The following is a 20,362-nucleotide window of genomic DNA, read 5'->3' as shown; positions in this document are numbered from 1 at the left end:
AGAAATGACGGCAGAAGAAGACCGAATGGCCCATCCAGTCTGCCCAGCAAGCTTCACACATTTTTTCTCTCATACTTATCTGTTTCTCTTAACTCTTGGTTCTATTCCCCTTCCACCCCCGCCCTTAATGTAGAGAGCAGTGATGGAGCTGCATCCAAGTGAAATACCTAGCTTGATTAGTTAGGGGTAGTAGCCGCCGCAATAAGCAAGCTACACCCATGTTTATTCCCTTTACCCAGACTATGTCATACAGCCCCTATTGGTTGTTTTTCTTCTCTCCTGCCGTTGAAGCGGAGAGCCATGCTGGATATGCATGGAAAGTGAAGTATCAGGCCCTTTTGGTTTAGGGTAGTAACCGCCGTAACACGCCAGCTACTCCCTGCTTTGTGAGTGCGAATCCTTTTTTTTTTTTTTCTTCTCCCCTGCAGTTGAAGCTATTCTGGATATGCGTGAAGCCTCAGCTTTTCTTATTCCCCTGCTGTTGAAGCAGAGAGCTATGCTGGAAATGCTTGATGTATCAGCCTCTCCCATGCCATGAAGCAGAGAGCCATGCTGGATATGCATCGAAAGCGAAGTATCAGGCACATTTGGTTTGGCCACATTGAGATTATCAAATATGATAACCCCCAGATCCTGCTCTTATTTTGAGTAGGCAGTTTATAGATTTTTTTAAATAAATTAAACAAATAAAAATAAGAAAATCACTTTCTAGAGACCTAGACTGTACTGTTCCCTTGGATTTTGGAAACTCTGCAATTTTTAGCATTAAATCTTAGCTGCCAGTCTCTACACTAATCCATGAGCTTTGCTACAACCCTCCTCATGTTTTCCATACCTTCCTAGTTGATTATCCTGTTGCGGATCTTGGTATCACCCACAAAACATAAACCTTTCCCAAATGTCCTTCCACAATATCATGAAAAATGTGGAAAAGAACCAGTCCAAGAGCTGATCCCTACAGTGAATCACTAGTAACACCCCTCTCCGGAGAGTGATCTCCATTTACCTCTACCCTTTGTTGCCTCTTTCTCAACCACATTCTAATCCAGTCACTTAGAAACATAGAAACATGATGGCAGAAAAAGACCAAATGGCCTATCTAGTCTGCCCATCCACTTTAGAGTCCATCAGTTTTTTTGTAAGTTGCCTATATGGGACTGTGTAAAAGGCCTTACTTAAATCCAAGTACACGTCATCTAATGCTCCTGATCCAACTCTTTGGTCACCCAATCAAAGTAATTGATCATATTTGTCTGGTAAGACCTTCCTCTATTAAAACCATGTTGCCTTGGATTTGTAAAGTCATTAGATTCCAGAAACTGCACTCTCCTGCTTTTACAGTGATTCCACTAATTTGCTTATCCAGACGTCAGACTAACCAGCCTATAGTTCGCTTTTGTGAAAGGAACCAAATCTGCCTGTCTCCAGTCCTCCAGAACTACTCTGGACTCTAAACAAACATTGAAAAGATCCAGCTTGCAGAACTGCCACAATTTCTCTATGATCCCTTAAATCCCTCAGTTGTATCCTGTATGGCCCCGTTGCTTTATCTACTTTAAGTTTTGCTAGCTCCTCACAAACACACTTTTCTAAAAATTATTTGAGATTTACCTTGCTTCCAGTCTTATTTGGGTCCGTTTTCTATGGTTCTAGTCCTGGCTCTTCCTCTGTGAACAACAAACAGAAAATTTTGTTAAGCAATTCTGCTTTTTCCTTGCCAACCTCTACATATTCCTCCCTGTCTCCTCCGAGCTCCATACTGCCACTTTTGCACTTACTCCTATTACTAACATATCTAAAAAAAAATAATAATAATAATCTTGTTTCTCCATTTTACTGTATTTACTATATTTTCTTCCATTTTCATCTTTGCTGTCTAACTACTGCTTAACATTTCTATAGCGCTACTCGACATATGCAGCACTGTACAAACACGCACACACAAAAAGAAAAAAAGACAGTTCCTGCTCAATAGAGCTTACAATCTAATAGCTTTCCCAGCTTTGCTTACCTTTTCCAGATATTGTTGCCTGTGATCTCTTGTAGTTTATGTAGGCTAACCAGTGCTTTTTTTCTGGAAAAAAAGTGCTAGTACTCGCATACAGGGCCCTCCTGGGGAATGAGATGGGAAAGTGCAACAACCCAGGGCTGTACCCCCTGCAACTGGCCACAATAAAGTGACAGCAGTGCAAATATTACACCCAACCTAGAACACCAATTTCCTATTGGGAAAAACAAGCCAAACTGCTAAAGATCAGTATACAGAGTCTACACATTTAGCAGCAGACCTCACCTTGATCACACAGACAGAACACAGAATAAGTGACCAGGAATTACTGAACTGAAAACCCCAAGAAGCCAGACACTGCATGCAGTGCTACACTTAGCGAAATAGAAGCAGACATGCATTTCCTCTCTTATGGTGCAAAATTCAAAGATTTTCAGAAATGCTACACATTCCCATCCCAAAAGCTGATATGTTACAATCACTAAACCAAAAGGAAAAAAATCTTTTTTCAACTTTGGTCATCTGAGCATTTTGGACTCTAACCTAACACCCACCTTCTCATAAAGCCACCCTTCCCCCGACACACACACACACGCAAATGGCTTGACAGGCCCTAATGTAATACATCCCACCACACCTCACGCTACTTTGCCCTCTCCCGCTCTCACCCTAGCCACCTCCTTCCAGCAGAAAGGCTAAATCCCCTCACTCTTTTCCAGAGGCCCAGCATCAGTCCTCTCCCCTCCTCCATTTACCTGCCCAGGCAGCAGTCTCCCCTCTCCATACAGAAGAGAGGACACGGGGGGGCAGCACTAGATTCATGTTTTTTTTGGGGGGGGGGGGGGGGGCGCATAAGGCAATTCAAACATGTAAAGGAAATCGTGCTCATACTCAGTACCAGCACATACCCCCCTGAGTAAAGCCCTGGCAATAACCTTTTTTTCCTTGCTTTTTTTCAGCTGCTTCTTTAGAAAACCGCAGCAGCCTCTAGTTTCCTCTTACCGTTATTTACTTTTCTAACAAGGCCAGTTGCAGATTCCCCCCCCCCCCCCCCCCAAGGGTCTAGGACCCTCCCCTTAGAACGAACCATCACCACTTGCACTCCGCTACTGGACCGCATCATCCATCCATCACGGGCTCGCAGACGATCATGCACTAGGACGTCAGAGCTCTGCTCCCATTGGTAAGTAGCAGGTCCAGTATCACCCCCCCTTCTGGGTGGGTCCCATTACCAGCTGATGAAACAGGTATCCCTAGGAAAAGGAGGCACAGATCTCTGTGGGGTCTTTTTGCCATGGCGGCAAGTTTGCGTTGATGACTAATGTAAATCCCATCGGTAAAAAACTGCCCACAATGTTTGCACCAATATGGGCAGTTTGATTATTGTCCTCCTCGTGTCTGGCAGAGGTGAACGAAGAAATGAGTCAGCAGGGCGTGCCTAGATCTTCTGGAAGAAGGCAGAGAACAGTGACAGTGACTTTCAAACCGGCGGGCGGGCGAATATTTGCGCATTCGCATCACCCCGCGCCCAGGGATGCGGCTATTTTGTAACTCGCACGCGTATGTGTGCACGTTATAAAATAGCCTGGCCGCGCGCACATATGCACCAAATTTTAAGTGGGGGGCATGGGTACACAAATCCCGCTTCTACCGCGTAAACGGGGGCATTTCAAAAGGGGGCGCGCGTGCCAGTTTTACCTGTTCGTCCACGGTTCACCCAGTTAAGAGCTAGGTCCTCCAAGCCCCGCTAGTTTAGCAGCCTTCACTCCTCCCAGTTAGTCCTGACCCTTAAAACCCTGCAGATTTGCCTAGTGTTCTTTATTTTTGAGCGTACATGTCATCCATAGCAGAAGTAAAGTTACACGGCAGGGGGGACCTTGGTGCGTGCTGGGTGGAGTCCGTTTTTACTTGCACATCTCAGCCTCAATCCCTGCTCAGACCACGCCCCTTTTTGGAAAAGTTTCTAGAAGTGCACGCTGTGGGAGGTACACGTGTATCCGAGCGAATTTTAAAATCCGCTTGGCGTGCGTGAGCCCGACTTATTCACGCATCGCCTAATTAAAGCGTATGCTGGGCTTTTAAAATTCACCTTAAAAGTTTGTAGCTTGACATGTCCAAAAACAAAACGGCAGAGTGAAAGTTACAGATTCACGATCTGCCCTCCTACACGTTTGATCAGTAAATCCCTTATTTTTTCCATTCAGGAGTCACGTGAGCACTAACCAAAATGCCATTCAAAAAAATCTGGATTAAAACTAGATGTTTTAACATAAATATGGTGCATTTTATAAATCATTTAGGAACCGCTGTCCTGCTGTGTACTTTTTCACCTTGAGAAATGAATGCACAAAATGATCTTATGGTCAGATTTGTAAATATTCTGGGACCCACTAGTGGGAACTTCTGAGCTAGTCAGCTAGCATTTAACTCTTTGTAACAAGCACTCGTCCTCAAGCCGAAAGCTTTGGAAAAAAACTAATGAGAGCTGCACATCCTCTCAGAACTGGGTGGAACCAGGACTCACCCACTCAGCGGTAAATACACAAATTGACAAGCTAATTATCTCTGACTAATGCCTATTAATGCCATCAATAAAAACATGCTCTGTCCAGTCTGTGGTCACTGCAATTTAAAGGCAAAATAACATGGCCAATAATGCATAAAAACAAAAATCTTTACCCACCATTCTAGGTCTCAGATATTCTGATAGCAAATTCAACACATCAGAGGTACTTTTCAAAAGGATTTATGCATATTAAGCCAGGTTTTTTATGTAAAATTGGCTTTTGAAAATCATCCAGGGGGTTGTATAGGGAAAAGTATGCAATTTGATTACTCACATAAAGATGAATTTTCAAAGATTTAGAACGCGTCAACATCACCACATACACGTGTAAGTAGCATATACTCGCGTGTATCTAGTTTATAAACTTCTTCAAAACACACGTATAAGTAAGGGTACATGAGTATTTAAGCGTGAAAAAGAGGGATGGGCCAGGGGTGGGGGTCAATATTTACACGAGTAAGTGGCTACATTATAAGCAGCTTTTGCATGTAAATGTGACCGCTTACCTGCATATATTTACATCTGCTCTATATCTGGAGTGATAGTAAGCACCCTAAAGTGAAATACTAACTGGGTGAGGGAGGTGGTGTAAAATGGGGGGAATTGAGAATTTAAAAGCTAGGAGATTCTCAATGACATGCAGATGGCTTGGGCAAACTGGTAGGCTAATTGGTAAAACTGGTAATATGAGCATGTTAGAAAATCTCCTGACTTACACATGTAAAAGCCAGCTTATTTGGGTGAAGGGTGGTAAATGTATATAAATTTACGCAGATAAAATCTCCATGCATATATTTTGAAAGCTAGGTGTAAATCACATGAGTATAACAGTTGCACGTTTCTGATCCAGAAATTCTGATTTATCCAGCTAAAATCGTGAAAGTGGCACTTATCTGGATAAGTTCCAACTTATCCGGCTAAGTAGCAGCAAACTTGGGGGTCATTTTTAGACATTCTTGGAAAAGCAGAAAAAAAGAAAAAACAGCTTGACGGATTTGGATGAAAGCTGGTGGATGGCCTGTGCGGATTGGTGGGGCATCGCCTGAGCGAGTTCAAGGCTGTCCGACCAGCGGTTGTCGGCTTTTGGGGGATCTGTTTAGCGGCAGCTTGCTAACAATGCAGTGCTGCCTGTGCTGCGGGTGCAGTGAATCTCTCTCCTCTCCTGGTGGTAGCAGCCCATCCCTGCATCATTGGAACGCTAGCCCGGCTGCTCGCTTGCTTGCCATGAAGAATGCTGGGGGCTGCCTCCCAACTCCTCCTGGGAGTTTACACTTTCTCAACTTGTTTTTTTCCCCCCTGCAAAGGGCCCCATTTGGGCTATGACACCATGAGCCATCATTCACAACTATCTGGGGAACTCTCACTTCTTAGTCAGTTATTGCAGTAACAGTAGTGGGGGGGAGAGGAGGGGACTCCTACCAGAACTCTATAATCATCCCCCATATATCCAGCCACCAGGTACTTCCTTTGGTCAAAGGCTAGGACCTCCAGGGGCTGTGAATGATGCTTCCACAGCATCCCCAGCCCTGTCCACCCTGGAGACGGAGGACTTGACCAAGAATCAAACCCAAGTCCTCCACATGGCAGCGTGCAGCAGGGTCACTGAGCCTCTGGGCTGGCCAAATGTTGTAATCTATATTTCGCTTTATAGGATTATTATTATTTATTTTTTTTTGCTATTTGTCACATATTACTTTTGTCCAAAATATATTCCTTGGGTCCTTCCTCCCCCATGTCACTGCCACCCCTCCCCCAATCCCCCTTCCCCTCCCCCACAAGCCCATGCCACCATTCCTCAGGTCCTTCATCCTCTACCCAACACCACTGCCTCTCACATCCCCCTCTCCCCCTCCACTCCCTGCCACGGACGCTGAACCGTGAAACAGATCCAGCATTCACAGCTTCCTTTAACTGCTGCTGCCGCTGCTGAAAGTTTTCAGTTTGCTGTCCCCGGCCACCAGCTTCCTACGGACTCTTTTTTTCCACAAAATCAGCTCTGCCTCCTGCAGTGGAAGGAAAACAGACAGCAGGCATTCAGATACCTCGCCCCCAGCATTGGGAGGTCACTTCTAGCCAACAACCCAAAGAAACAAGGACCACAAGTCAGAGGAAAAGCAAGCGTTCTAATCAGATACTAGCAAAGCAAAATGACAAAAGTGAGCAACGGGCCCAGTGCAGAAACGTCAACAAGTTAATGCCAGAAAAAAAAAAAGCTCCCAGAAAACTGACATTACAATCCACTCCCTTTAAAGAGATTTCATTAGTAACTATGCCCTAAAGGACAACATCATCTCTCCTGGAAGCAGAGCCAAGCCTGATTTTAGGAGTGGATAAAAACTGGTCAAACTAAAAGCAACAATCTGAGATAAATTCCAGGAGAAAAGAAGAATCCATTCCAGCTGCCACATGAGGTTTGTAAAATAAAAGAAAAACATTTTCGTAGCAGAGGGACAAGTAGGATGAAAGGGAAAAGTGTCTCTGAATGGTCACTTTCTCTTATAAAATTGTTTCTAGGCAAGCAAATATGAGGCAGCTGCAACAGACACTTCAGTAGGCGGTAAAAGCTTCTTGAAAGGGAACAATGTGATGATTGTTTGGCGCGGCGAAGCCCTGCACGGTCTGCCCACAGCAGGCACTCTGCGCACTTACTCATTAACCCAGGCCGGACATGTCGGGAGTTTCCCAGCTCAGGATTTCGGTCTGTGACCAATTCCTGACAACATGGCTTAGAAAGGGGAACTATCCAGGTTCGATCTGTCAGAGTCTTCAGAGCCAGGTGCTCCATCCTGCCCGCCGCGTCCGCCTGACCTGTACACTAGACAGGGTGACAGAACCGTGCAGGGTGGTACTGCTCCGCGTGAGCTAGCAAGTAAAATCTATCAGAAGTGCGGGAAGAAGAATTCCACAGATAGCAGACGTATTCACAAACACTAGACAAATATCCCTGGGGATTCCGGGGCTACTTTTAAGGGAGCAGTGCTACAGCAAAGTGAAAGCAGCAAAGGACCCATGATCAAAATCAGTAAATGCAAAAAGGTGAACCTAGAAGATACACCCCAGGGTGGCATTTCTAAACTGTCACAGCTGATGTCTGGAGAAACAGCTTACTTAGGGAACCAAAAACACTGCTGCAGCACGGACGAAGCACATACTGTGTGTGTGTGTATATATATATATATAAACTGTTGCTAGATCTGAACCTTATGACCACAGAGTTAATTTTAACAGCGGTTCTGGGAGACATCCTAGAGTTGATTATAAAGGAAGAGATTATCGGGCACTTTGAGAAGCAAGGTATAATCAGTTGGAACCAACATGGTTCTTTGGCAGTAGAACAGGTTTTTGCAAACTAGATCATTCAGTTTCCTTGAGGTCCCAATGAGACCACAACTGCAGTATGGCACTCACTACAGTAATGGGCTCTCTATATTAAAGAGATAGCCCGGAACTTGAAAAAGTAATTTAGGTTACTGGAATATTTACATATGAGGAAAGGCTAGGGCGGCTACCAGGAGACTGAGGTACTAGAATTATTGTCTATCACTATTTGAAAGGTCAATATGTGGATTGGTTAGATGCTATATTTACATTTGGAAATATATGAGAGACAAGGTGATATATGTTTCAGCTACAGAAAAGGAAATGTACCTTGATTAGAGCTATTTTGCTGTTAAGTTACGGCATGCAGCCTCAACAGAGACACATTTAGAATAAAATTGCATAATTTCATTAGAGCCATTGTAGGTTGAAATAGATTTTTAAAGAGCCAGCAATAAAAGACGCCGTAGCACAAGAGCTTTTCACACCTCAAAGGCCTTTCCTTCTTCTACAAGGAGTCCAGGATGGACCTCTACACTAATTTCATCAGCTAACAGGTAGTGACTGCGCTGAAGCTGTACGACACTGAATAGAATTAGTCGCAGTGAAGTCTGAAGCGCATGGACTCAAATCTTCCAGTCTATAACCCTGCTAAACTAGGAGAAAGAAAGCAAAAAATGCAAAGGCTTTTGATATAGTACACTGTATAAAACGTTAGTGAGGGTTCAGAGAGTAATGATAATTGCAGTAGCCCTGACTGGCGTAGCATGCTGCAAATAATGAGGCAGCCTAAGCATCTGTACACGGTCCATTGCTGTTTCGTCTATTTATAAATAATGTGGAGATGAGCTCAGGGGAATGAGGCTGTTTGTTTTATTTGGTGGAGGGGGGGGGGGGTGTTTTAACCCCGCACAGAAAGTGGTAAAAGGCAAGGAATGAATGTGCTTTCAGAAAAGAGTTTATCCTGGCATCGTGTACAAACGTGTTTAACAGGTTGGATGTGCTCCTGGAGGGCACAGAGATCAGTTACCACGATGAGCTGCAAAAATCGTGCCTTATGAGCCAAAAAAAAAAAAAAGTCATTTTACAAGAAGACAGACTCAACCAGAAGTGGTTTTGTCTTCCCAGGAAAAAACATTGCTGGTGGGTTTGCTTTCTAACTATAGAGTTATCAGAGACGCAACTAAAAGAGCCCAAGGAAACTCATCTCCCTTTAGCTTACTTTATTACCATTCGAAGAAAAGCGTATTATCATTTGCTGTTGATACCTATCACTCTTTCATAATAACACAACCTAAGAGGTTACAGCTCCTCTGGATACTTATCCCGAACTGTAGGCACTGTTCCATCTGAGCTGTATATGTGTTAGTGCAAAGCGAGATCATGAGCCCTGCGCATATAACATGGCATAACAAGCATAATTATACAATAAAGATATACATTCTATCTATAAAAATATGAAATCCAATTTAAAACAAATGATATGCTAAAATACTATTTTCATTAAAACAATTACTGAAATAACACTAAAAAATCCCGGTATTATTTACATAACGCTTGCTCAGGCACACTTAGCTCAGAGCACACAACAAGAATAAGAACATAAGAAGATGCCATACTGGGTCAGACCAAGGGTCCATCAAGCCCAGCATCCTGTTTCCAACAGTGGCCAATCCAGGCCATAAGAACCTGGCAAGTACCCAAAAACTAAGTCTATCCCATGTTACTGTTGCTAGTAATAGCAGTGGCCATTTTCCAAGTCAACTTAATTAATAGCAGGTAATGGACTTCTCCTCCAAGAACTTATCCAATCCTTTTTTAAACCCAGCTACACTAACTGCACTAACCACATCCTCTGGCAACAAATTCCAGAGCTTTATTGTGCGTTGAGTGAAAAAGAACTTTCTCCGATTAGTTTTAAATGTGCCACATGCTAACTTCATGGAGTGCCCCCTAGTCTTTCTACTATCCGAAAGAGTAAATAACCGATTCACATTTAATTTAATTTAATTTAATTTAAATACTCTTCTATACCGTCGTTGAGTTAGATAACCATCACAACGGTTTACAAACAGGCACGATAAAGAAAAATATGAGTGGTATAGATTACAATTAAACATGTGCCATCATAGTACGGTAACATTTTTAGTGCAATAAACTATTTGTTTAGGTTAAGCCTATCTGTTTGTTAGGAAATTGTTAAGCGGATCAAAATTAACATTAAATGCATTTGAATGTTAAAAAGCAACAACTGTTTGCTCGGTGTGTCCATATCAGCTGTTTTTTCCCTTCTCATTATAAAAAGCTTGAATTTACCCGTTCTAGACCTCTCATGATTTAAAGACCTCTATCATATCCCCCCTCAGCCATCTCTTCTCCAAGCTGAAAAGTCCTAACCTCTTTAGTCTTTCCTCATTGGGGAGCTGTTCCATCCCCTTTATCATTTTGGTTGCCCTTCTCTGTACCTTCTCCATTGCAACTATATCTTTTTTGAGATGCGGCGACCAGAATTGTACACAGTATTCAAGGTGCGGTCTCACCATGGAGCGATACAGAGGCATTATGACATTTTCCATTTTATTCACCATTCAATGTAAAGGCTTTGCCTAAAAGTTATTAAGTTACTTGTAAACCGATGCGATGTGCAAACGGATGTCGGTATATAAAAGATTTTAAATAAAATAAATAAATAAATTCCCTTTCTAATAATTCCCAACATTCTGTTTGCTTTTTTGACTGCCGCAGCACACTGAACAGATGATTTCAATGTGTTATCCACTATGACAGCTAGATCTCTTTCTTGGGTTGTAGCACCTAATATGGAACCTAACATTGTGTAACTATAACATGGGTTATTTTTCCCTATATGCATCACCTTGCACTTATCCACATTAAATTTCATCTACCATTTGGATGCCCAGTTTTCCAGTCTCACAAGGTCTTCCTGCAATTTATCACAATCTGCTTGTGATTTAACTACCCTGAATAATTTTGTATCAGCTGCAAATTTGATTACCTCACTCGTCGTATTTCTTTCCAGATCATTTATAAATATATTGAAAAGTACAGGTCCCAATACAGATCCCTGAGGCACTCCACTGCCCACTCCCTTCCACTGAGAAAATTCTCCATTTAATCCTACTGTTTCCTGTCTTTTAGCCAGTTTGAAATCCATGAAAGGACATCGCCACCTATCCCATGACTGTTTACTTTTCCTAGAAGCCTCTCATGAGGAACTTTGTCAAACGCCTTCTGAAAATCCGAATACACTACATCTACCAGTTCACCTTTATCCACATGTTTATTAACTCCTTCAAAAAAGTGAAGCAGATTTGTGAGGCAAGACTTGCCCTGGATAAAGCCATGCTGACTTTGTTCCATTAAACAATGTCCTATATGTTCTGTGATTTTGATATTTAGAACACTTTCCAATATTTTTCCTGGCACTGAAGTCAGGCTAACTAGTCTGTAGTTTCCTGGATTGCCCCTGGAGCCGTTTTTAAATATTGGGTTACATTAGCCACCCTCCAGTCTTCAGGTACAATGGATGATTTTAATGATAGGTTACAAATTGTTACTAATAGGTCTGAAATTTCATTTTTTAGTTCCTTCAGAACCCTGGGGTGTATACCATCCAGTCCAGGTGATTTACTACTCTTCAGTTTGTCAATCAGGCCTACCACATCTTCTAGGTTCACCGTGATTTGGTTCCGTCCATCTGAATCATTACCCATGAAAATCTTCTCCGGTATGGGTACCTCCCCAACATCCTCTTCAGTAAACACCGAAGCAAAGAAATCATTTAATCTTTCCGCGATGGCCTTATCTTCTCTAAGTGCCCCTTTAATCCCTCAATCATCTAACGGTCCAACTGACTCCCTCACAGGCTTTCTGCTTCAGATATATATATTTTAAAGTTTTTACTGTGAGTTTTTGCCTCTATGGCCAATTTCTTTTCAAATTCTCTCTTAGCCTGTCTTATCAATGTCTTACATTTAACTTGCCAATGCTTATGCATTATCCTATTTTCTTCTGTTGGATACCTTCTTCCAATTTTTGAATGAAGATCTTTTGGCTAAAGTAGCTTCTTTCACCTCCCCTTTTAACCATGCCAGTAAGCATTTTGCCTTCCTTCCACCTTTCTTAATGTTTGGAATACATCTGGACTGTGCTTCTACAATGGTATTTTTTAACAATGACCATGCCTCTTGCACGCTTTTTACCTCTGTAGCTGCTCCTTTCAGTTTTTTTCTATTTTTCTCATTTTATCAAAGTTTCCCTTTTGAAAGTTTAGCACAAGAGCCATAGATTTGCTTACTCTCCCCGTTCCAGTCATTAATTCAAATTTGAACATATTATGATCACTATTGCCAAGCGGCCCTACCACCATTACCTCTCTCACCAAATCCTGTGCTCCACTGGGAATTAGATCTAAAATTGCTCCCGCTCTCATTGGTTCTAGCATGTCCCAATGATACATTTACTCAGTCGATATTGGGGTAATTGAAGTCTCCCATTATTACCGCACTACCAATTTGGTTAGCTTCCCTAATTTCTCTTAGCATTTCATTGACCGTCTCACCATCTTGACCAGGTGGACGGTAGTATTCTCCTATCACTATAGTCTTCCCCGACTCACAAGGGATTTCTACGCATAAAGATTCGATTGTATATTTAGTCTCATGCAGGATGTTTATCCTGTTGGACTCTATGCCATCCCGGACATAAAACGCCACACCGCCTCCCGGGTGCTCCTCTCTGTCATTGCGATATAATTTGTACCCCGGTATAGCACTGTCCCATTGGTTGTCCTCCTTCCACCATGTCTCTGAAATGCCAGTTAAGTCTGTGTCATCATTTACTGCCATACATTCTAATTCTCCCATCTTACTTCTTAGATTTCTGACATTAGCATACAAACATTTCAAAGTTTGTTTTTTTGTTAGTATTTTCATTCTGCTTTTTAATTGATAGGGATAACTTAGAATTTTTTAGCTCAGGTGAGTTTTTAGTTACAGGCACTTGGACAAATTTGAACTAGGCTTATAAAAAGTTGCACAAAAGAGAATTTTTACACACATAGCTTCTCAAAAATTAGAGGAAAACATTTATTGTGAGTATTACAGCACTGTGTTCAGCCTCGCATTGCTTCTTGGCTTTTTGGCCAAGCTCCAAGTGCAGGGGCTGACCAATGAGCTGTAGGTAGTCCTTTGGTGGCCTTTTGACCGAGACTGAAAACCTGTACTAGATTTGGGTGGGTGGAGGGAGCTTAACACACTGCCCAACCCCACTGGGGAAACAGTAACGTAACAGGATTAAACCTCCTGCTTAAAAAAAAAAAAAAAAATCCAGTGCAAATGAAAAGGTTTCTTTTGTTTGCTCTGCTATTTTACCTCCTATTCTTTTCTCTGGACAATTTTTATAAAATGAGGCTATCACCTTCCAGCTCAGTGTAGCTCCACACCTTCCTCTCCTTTTACCAGCAACACCCTTTGGCCACTGGACAAGTGGATGATGGTGGTGCTGTAAGAGTTGAAATATATATTTAGAGATAGAAAGAGCCCAGAGTATCTGAAAAGTAGGAAACTTGAATTTGGCTCGCTAGCAACAGGTTGTACAGGGTGCACCAGAAGATTCAAATAGTGAGATCTCCTCTTCTAAAGCACGGCTCTGGGCCAGTCTTTATCTCCTGGGATAGAGATCTAACAGCGAAGGAATGTTTTAGCAACCGCAGAGGAAAAGAAGGACCAGCTCGGCTCAGTCCTGTTTGCTGTCAGAGCAGAATGGCCCGGCCACCTTCTTTTAGTTTACATGTCTATAGATCTGGTATTTGGCACCTTGGAGATAAAACTGAACCCGGCAGCCTCTAAACAACAATATCATTAAGGATCTCCGCAGACACTGAGGGCATTAGAATCGTTTCCTGTGTACTTATAACAAACTTTCTAGTGACACCTGCTGTTCCAATTTATGGTTGCACTTTGAATAATTTCTTTACTAGGCATGATCCATGTTAAATACTGCGAGTGGTACTAAGGCATCCGATGTGGGGTGTTTTTTTTTTTACCTGCAACCAGAACACTGCAAGAACACAGATATATTCACTTTTAGCTATTCTGAGACTACTCTGACAGTTTATAAGCCTGTGGATTCTTATTTTGGTTTCCCTGAGTCCCCCTGCTGCTGGAGAGCCTGTCTGTGCTGTCCCCCATCTTTGGTTATTGCTGCTGGAAAAGGACTCGGGGGGGTTGTCGTGGTCAGAGCCCTGGGGAAAGAATTGGAGACACAAGTGCCTTCCTGTTTTTGATCCAGGTTTTTGGACAACTTTTGTTAAGTGAGGAGGAAGCTTTTCCACCCTTCCTGCCTCTCATTGATTTTCCCTTTTGAGTAAAATTTGTCTTTATTGTGTTCACTGACTGCCCTAGGGCTCAGGGACTCAGATTTCTATGTCATCTAGGAAGAATGCATTCATAATCCTTGCCAGAGAATGAAGGGGTTTGAGAGGATCATTCCAGAGCCATTCACTACTGACCCAGGCGAGAAACACTTGGGAGGAGAAGAGTAAGCCAGTGCCGGCCTGGTGCTAACCAAAAGGAAAGGAGAATAGGGAAGACTACAGGAGAGATAAGAGAACTAGGATTTGTCATCCTGTTAATCAAGTGGGGCTAGATTTTAACCATTGTTCAATGGGAAGAAGCAACAGATAAATTCACTAATTTGACTGGAGAAGGAGATACAATTACCAATGGAATTGGCTTGCATATCTAAATGCATTTTGCTGGAAGTTTAGGTCACAAATTTATTCAGAACTCAGTGTAAACCAATTAATTGGGCTTTAGCACCTATGAGCTGTAAAGAATTTGTCATCCATCTTAGCAACTATCAGTAAAACTGAGTTGGAAACCATCCAGCTTCCAGCATGATTATTGCTGCTACCCACCTCCTATGAGGTTATCTGTGCTGTTTTACACTGGATTAAAGAGGCAGTTTAAGAACTAAGCTGTACAAAAGGGCCTGGAAATTAATCTCTTCCCCACCCCTCCACAGGGAATCCTGGACTATCAAATTATTTGGACCATCTTTTAAGAGCTGAGCACTTAATACCTGAACTGGGCCCCTGTCTGGGACTATCTGCCTGGGGGTTACACAGGTATGCAGATATAATGCATGAATATTCATTGTGGATATCCTGAAAACCAGATTCATTTGGTGACCGTGAGGACTGGTGCTGAAATGCTGATATAAAGCTTCAGTGATATATACAGTATGTTGACAGCCCTACTGGGCCTCCAGTAAGAGGGTTCTCCCATATTAACATGGGGAACAGAAGTCGATGTTTTGCTAGGTTTATCTCCCCTTGGGAGAGACTGAATGGTGGCGTTCATAGAGTATAAAAACTAGCACCCATCATTTTGCTGTGGGGATTGATGCGTTATCCCATGAGGGGGCAGGATGGCTCTGTTCTTGCTCTTGGATCTGTCATATTTTCTTTTGGGAAAGGGCCCTTAGGCTGCACGGAAGGTGGTCTGGACATGGAACGGGAGAAAGGGTTGCCTTTCACCAATCGCTATCATGCCACGTTTTTCCCCTTTTTATTTGGGGGTAAAGGAAACTTTACTCGTCCTTCAATCTGATTGTATTTTGGACCAGTTTTATTTTTACCTTCTGCTTAAGTGCCCCGGGATCCAGGGACTCGCCGCTTAACATTTAAAAGGAGTTTGGGAGTCTCTAATCTAAGAGATCCCTTGGCCATTGAAAGAACCTGAAGGAACGTGTTGCGTTCGTGCCTGTTCTCGCCCTCGCTCCATCCTCTTTACCTTTGTGGCGACTCCCTTCGGCTCTGACGGACAGATGCTGCTGCGGCTTCTCCTCACCGCTTCTCCCCGGAATCCTCGGGCTGGCCTGACGCTGCAGATCCGCCATGTTCCTGATGACCTAAGGGTGCGCGCGTGCTCCAGAGTTGCTACCGGCAAAGGCACGAACCTCGGGGGCGTTCCCCCATAGTGATGTCATCCGCTTCCAACTTAAAAGGTCTTCGTATGCTACTACGAATCGAGTTAGCAAGGAGGAAACTTCTCTGCTGTTCTGCCTCCACAAACTTACCAAGGGGTACCCGCTCCTCAGGGGCCCCGCTCTCTCTTCTTGATTTCAGACTGCTAAGACGGGATCTGGTACTCGCTCCTCGAGGGCCTACATCCCTGAATGCTCATAAGAACATAAGAAATTGCCATGCTGGGTCAGACCAAAGGTCCATCAAGCCCAGCATCCTGTTTCCAACAGAGGCCAAACCCAGGCCACAAGAACCTGGCAATTACCCAAACACTAAGAAGATCCCATGCTACTGATGCAATCAATAACAGTGGCTATTCCCTAAGTAAACTTGATTAATAGCAGTTAATGGACTTCTCCTCCAAGAACTTATCCAAACCTTTTTTGAACCCAGCTACACTAACTGCACTAACCACATCCTCTGGCAACAAATCCCAGAGCTTTATTGTGCGTTGACTGAAAAAGAATTTTCTCCGATTAGTCTTAAATGTGCTACTTGCCAACTTCATGGAATGTCCCCTAGTCCTTCTATTATTCGAAAGTGTAAATAACCTAGTCACATCTACTCGTTCAAGGCCTCTCATGATCTTAAAGACCTCTATCATATCCCCCCTCAGCCGTCTCTTCTCCAAGCTGAACAGCCCTAATCAGCCTTTCCTCATAGGGGAGCTGTTCCATCCCATTTATCATTTTGGTTGCCCTTCTCTGTAACTTCTCCATCGCAACTATATCTTTTTTGAGATGCGGTGACCAGAATTGTACACAGTATTCAAGGTGTGGTCTCACCATGGAGTGATACAGAGGCATTATGACATTTTCGTTTATTAACCATTCCCTTCCTAATAATTCCTAACATTCTGTTTCCTTTTTTGACTGCCGCAGCACACTGAGCCGACGATTTTATCTGTCCAGGCTAGCATGTGATTGAACAGTGACTGGGTTAATACTTATTCACAGGTCTATACTGTAAAGTGCGGTTGGAGATTCCCCGTCTGCAACTCGCTGTGGGCGCACAATTGGGACGCGTAAAGCGATCCTGCGATACAGTCTCCAGTTTCACGTGTCCTTAGCGCTTCTTGAAACCGACGCATAACCCTTTCCGCACCCAGCATGTATATCAGATGTAAATGAACGAATTAGCTATTTAATGAAGGAATTAGCTATTCCCTCCCGATACTGTGACGCGTGCTCCGATTATCTCCTTTGTAACCTGCTATTTTGCCGCGTCCTTAACCTGTTAGTTTACTGCTACCCTCTACCTGGTGTTAGTCCTGCACCATGGACGACCTCCATATATACTAACCCGCTTTCAAACTGCATTCAGCCCTTCTTTTTGCATGAACGATGCTGCACGGAACTCCGATTGCATTAGTTATTTGCTTAAAAAAATTATTTCATCCCACATGTTCCGTATGGGAGCTGACAGCGGCTTACAAAAGAAGTTACAGTTCTCATAAAATGCTAAAGTTGTTATATATATATATATATACATATATATATATATATATATAAATACCTAGATGTCACTTTCCGAATCCCCCATCTCCACACGGGCGGGCGGGCGTGCAGTCATCGAGGCGGCGGAGGGAGCCGGCGGGCGGGTGGGCGCCCGTTCATCCAGGCGGCGGCGGGAGGCGGCTGGCGGGTGGGCGTGCGTTTATCCAGGCGGCGGTGGCGGCGGGTGTGCGTCCGTTCATCCAGGCGGAGGGAGCCGGCGGCGAAAGCGGCCTCCAGCAGCCCCCGCCGGCAGTGAATGAATGCACGCCTGTTTACGACCGTGCAACTTCGGCGCTCAAGGCAGTCACATGCCGTGACGTCAAGCGTTGTGACGTCACGCCTTGAGCACCGAAATTGCACGGGCGTAAACAGGCGTGCATTCATTCACTGCCGGCGGGGGCTGCTGGAGGCCGCTTTCGCCGCCGGCTCTCTCCGCCTGGATGAACGCACGCCCACCCGCCCGCCGCCTCCCGGATAAACGCGCGCCCACCCGCCCGCCGCCGCCTGGATGAACGGGCGCCCACCCGCCCGCCGCCTCCCGGATAAACGTGCGCCCACCCGCCCGCCGCCTCCCGCCTGGATAAACGCGCGCCCACCCGCCCGCCACCTCCCGCCGCCACCTGGATGAACGGGCGCCCACCCGCCCGCTGGCTCCCGCCGCCGCCTGGATAAACGTGCGTGGAGATGGGGGATTCGGAAAGTGACATCTAGGTATTTATATATATATATATATATATATAACAACTTTTGTTTTAGTTTTGGTTGTTTTAGTTTTGATGGTTCCCCCCCTCCCGCCTTGCTTCGGGAGGGGGGAACCATCCACTTCCTGGTACCTGTCATTTCAAATGTCAGTTGAAATGACAGGTACCAGCGCACCCAGGATACTGTATAGGCGCTGTATTAAGCACCTATACAGTAAAATGGGTTGCGCGGGCCTAACCTTCGCCTAACGCTTCGCAGACGCGGCTTGCATTTGCATGCAATTTGAATAGAGTATCGAGCGGTAAGTGAAGAGAACTGTGCGTGCGGGGAACGAGGGTGCGCCCTGCACTGCCGCACTCTTTCTAACGCAGCATAACTGTATCGACCTGTGAGATAGCTAAGTTTGTCCTGTTTGTTTTTATTTCTATTTTAAATTATGTATGATTTTATTGCTCACTGCCTGGGTTTAAAGCCTGTTTTAACCACATTCAGGACCTTAGGGAATTCTTCCCCTTCCCCACCCCGACAGGGAATTCTGGAGAAAGGAGCTTGATAAAAGTCAGGGTAGTTTGAACCCTCAGAGCCCTTAAATTTAAAAGGTGCCCCTTGAGGGTCCTGTATTGGGACATCAGCCTGGGGTTATATATAATTTTCCTAACCAGGCTATTTTGGAAATAATGTATTTGAGGTGCTTAAGCTTTTATGGTGGGGGTCAGACACCTGCAATCATTTTATTTATTTATATTCTGCTTTTTTTTCACTTCAGAGCAGATTACATTCAGGTACTGCAGGTATTTCCCTATCCAAAGAGGCCTTACAATCTATCTGGAAGATGCATCTATCCTGCGTTAAAAAACCATATATCGCATGATATATGTGATATTTTGCATCTCCCTGCCCAGGTCCCCTCCCCAATTACAATGTCATTCTTTGCATGCGATTTGCATGAATAATGCAAACACATGCAAAGAAGGTCATTAATAGGCAATCTGATGCAAATATTTTATCGCTGCCGACCCAGAAGCTAGTCAGCCATGATAAAATACCTATTTGAAAAGCGGTAAACGTGAGGCGGGAGGCCCAGGACCCTAACGCGGGTCCCAAGGATCCCGCCTCACATTTAAAGATCCAGCAAAAAAAAAAAAAAGTAGCACCAAAATGGGAACGTTGAGCAGTGCTGACCCCTGACTCCCCAAAAGTTTCAAACTAGATGCATTCCACACGGTAATGGCCCCAGCCCCCCCCCCCCCCCCCCCCACACACACACACACACACACACAAAGGAGTATTAAAAAAAATAAGGAGTCTGGGCCCAGGAACTCCCGCACTCCTCCCAAAAGCAAATAGGGCATTGGCAGATTAGTGTCCCCTTCCACTTCCCCCCCAAAGTCCAACAGTTAATAATAGTGTCCCAGCCCCGACCTCTCCACTCCCAAGTCTAACAATAAAAATTAGGGTCCTGGACCCCCACCCTCCTGAAAGGTCCTCATGCAAAAAAGAAGGTCCAGACCCCACCCCCCTCAAGCCTTTAAAAAGTTTAGTGGGTCCCGCGTTGGGGCCTCAGTGGGCCCGGTCGGCTCCATTTTCCAAAATGGCACCAACTTGATCTTCTCCCAAACCATGTGACCGGGGCAAGATCCGGGCATCGGACCTTAGCCACGTGGCCTGATTCTGATCCATAGACCTTGCCCCAGTCACATGGCTGAGGCAAGGTCGAATCGGCGCTAGTTTGGAAAATGGCGCTGACTGGGCCAGGTGTGAGGGTGCACGGAGGCCCCAACGCAGGACCCTCTACACATTTTTAAAGTTTGAGGGATGCGGGAGCCAGGGCCGGGATCCTATTGTTAATTGTTGGACTGGGGGGGCCGGGGCCATCGCCATGTGGACTTCTTTTTCTTTTTGGGGGGGGGGGAGAGTTGGGGCAGCCTCAAGTGGCAGCCCCGGGTTGAGCCGGGGTTCAACTCTGACCCCCGCTCAACCTCCCCATGTGGCTGCGACATTATTTTTTTATGGGAGGGAGCAGTCCTTTAAGGCGATGGCGGTCCCTTGAGGTTGGGACCACCATTGGGTCAAAGGGCCGCTAGGCACGTTCTTTTGCCCTATGGTGTTTGACTGCAAGACAAACGCATGCACCATGGAGCCGCACGCTTTGTGGGGGGAGGGGCTCCACTACTGCAGTGACAGCCCCCACCCCCCACCAAAATACATCTCAGCTTAGTGGC

The 20,362-nt window shown here is 44.6% G+C and overlaps 1 long non-coding RNA gene across 1 annotated transcript in view; it reads right to left on the bottom strand.

Annotated features, from left to right (window-relative positions):
- Window positions 1-1,610: 1,610 nt before the first annotated feature.
- The window catches only part of LOC115096267, an 89,520-nt gene continuing 70,768 nt past the window's right edge, over window positions 1,611-20,362 (bottom strand). The window contains exon 3 of the long non-coding RNA XR_003858011.1: window positions 1,611-1,667. This is a non-coding gene — a long non-coding RNA (uncharacterized LOC115096267). The remainder of the gene's footprint in view (window positions 1,668-20,362) is intronic.

The sequence above is a fragment of the Rhinatrema bivittatum genome, chromosome 7, assembly GCF_901001135.1.
Source record: "Rhinatrema bivittatum chromosome 7, aRhiBiv1.1, whole genome shotgun sequence".
NCBI lineage: Eukaryota > Metazoa > Chordata > Amphibia > Gymnophiona > Rhinatrematidae > Rhinatrema > Rhinatrema bivittatum.
The sequence above is the reverse complement of the archived record's forward strand: the minus strand, read 5'-3'. Positions and strand labels throughout refer to the sequence as shown.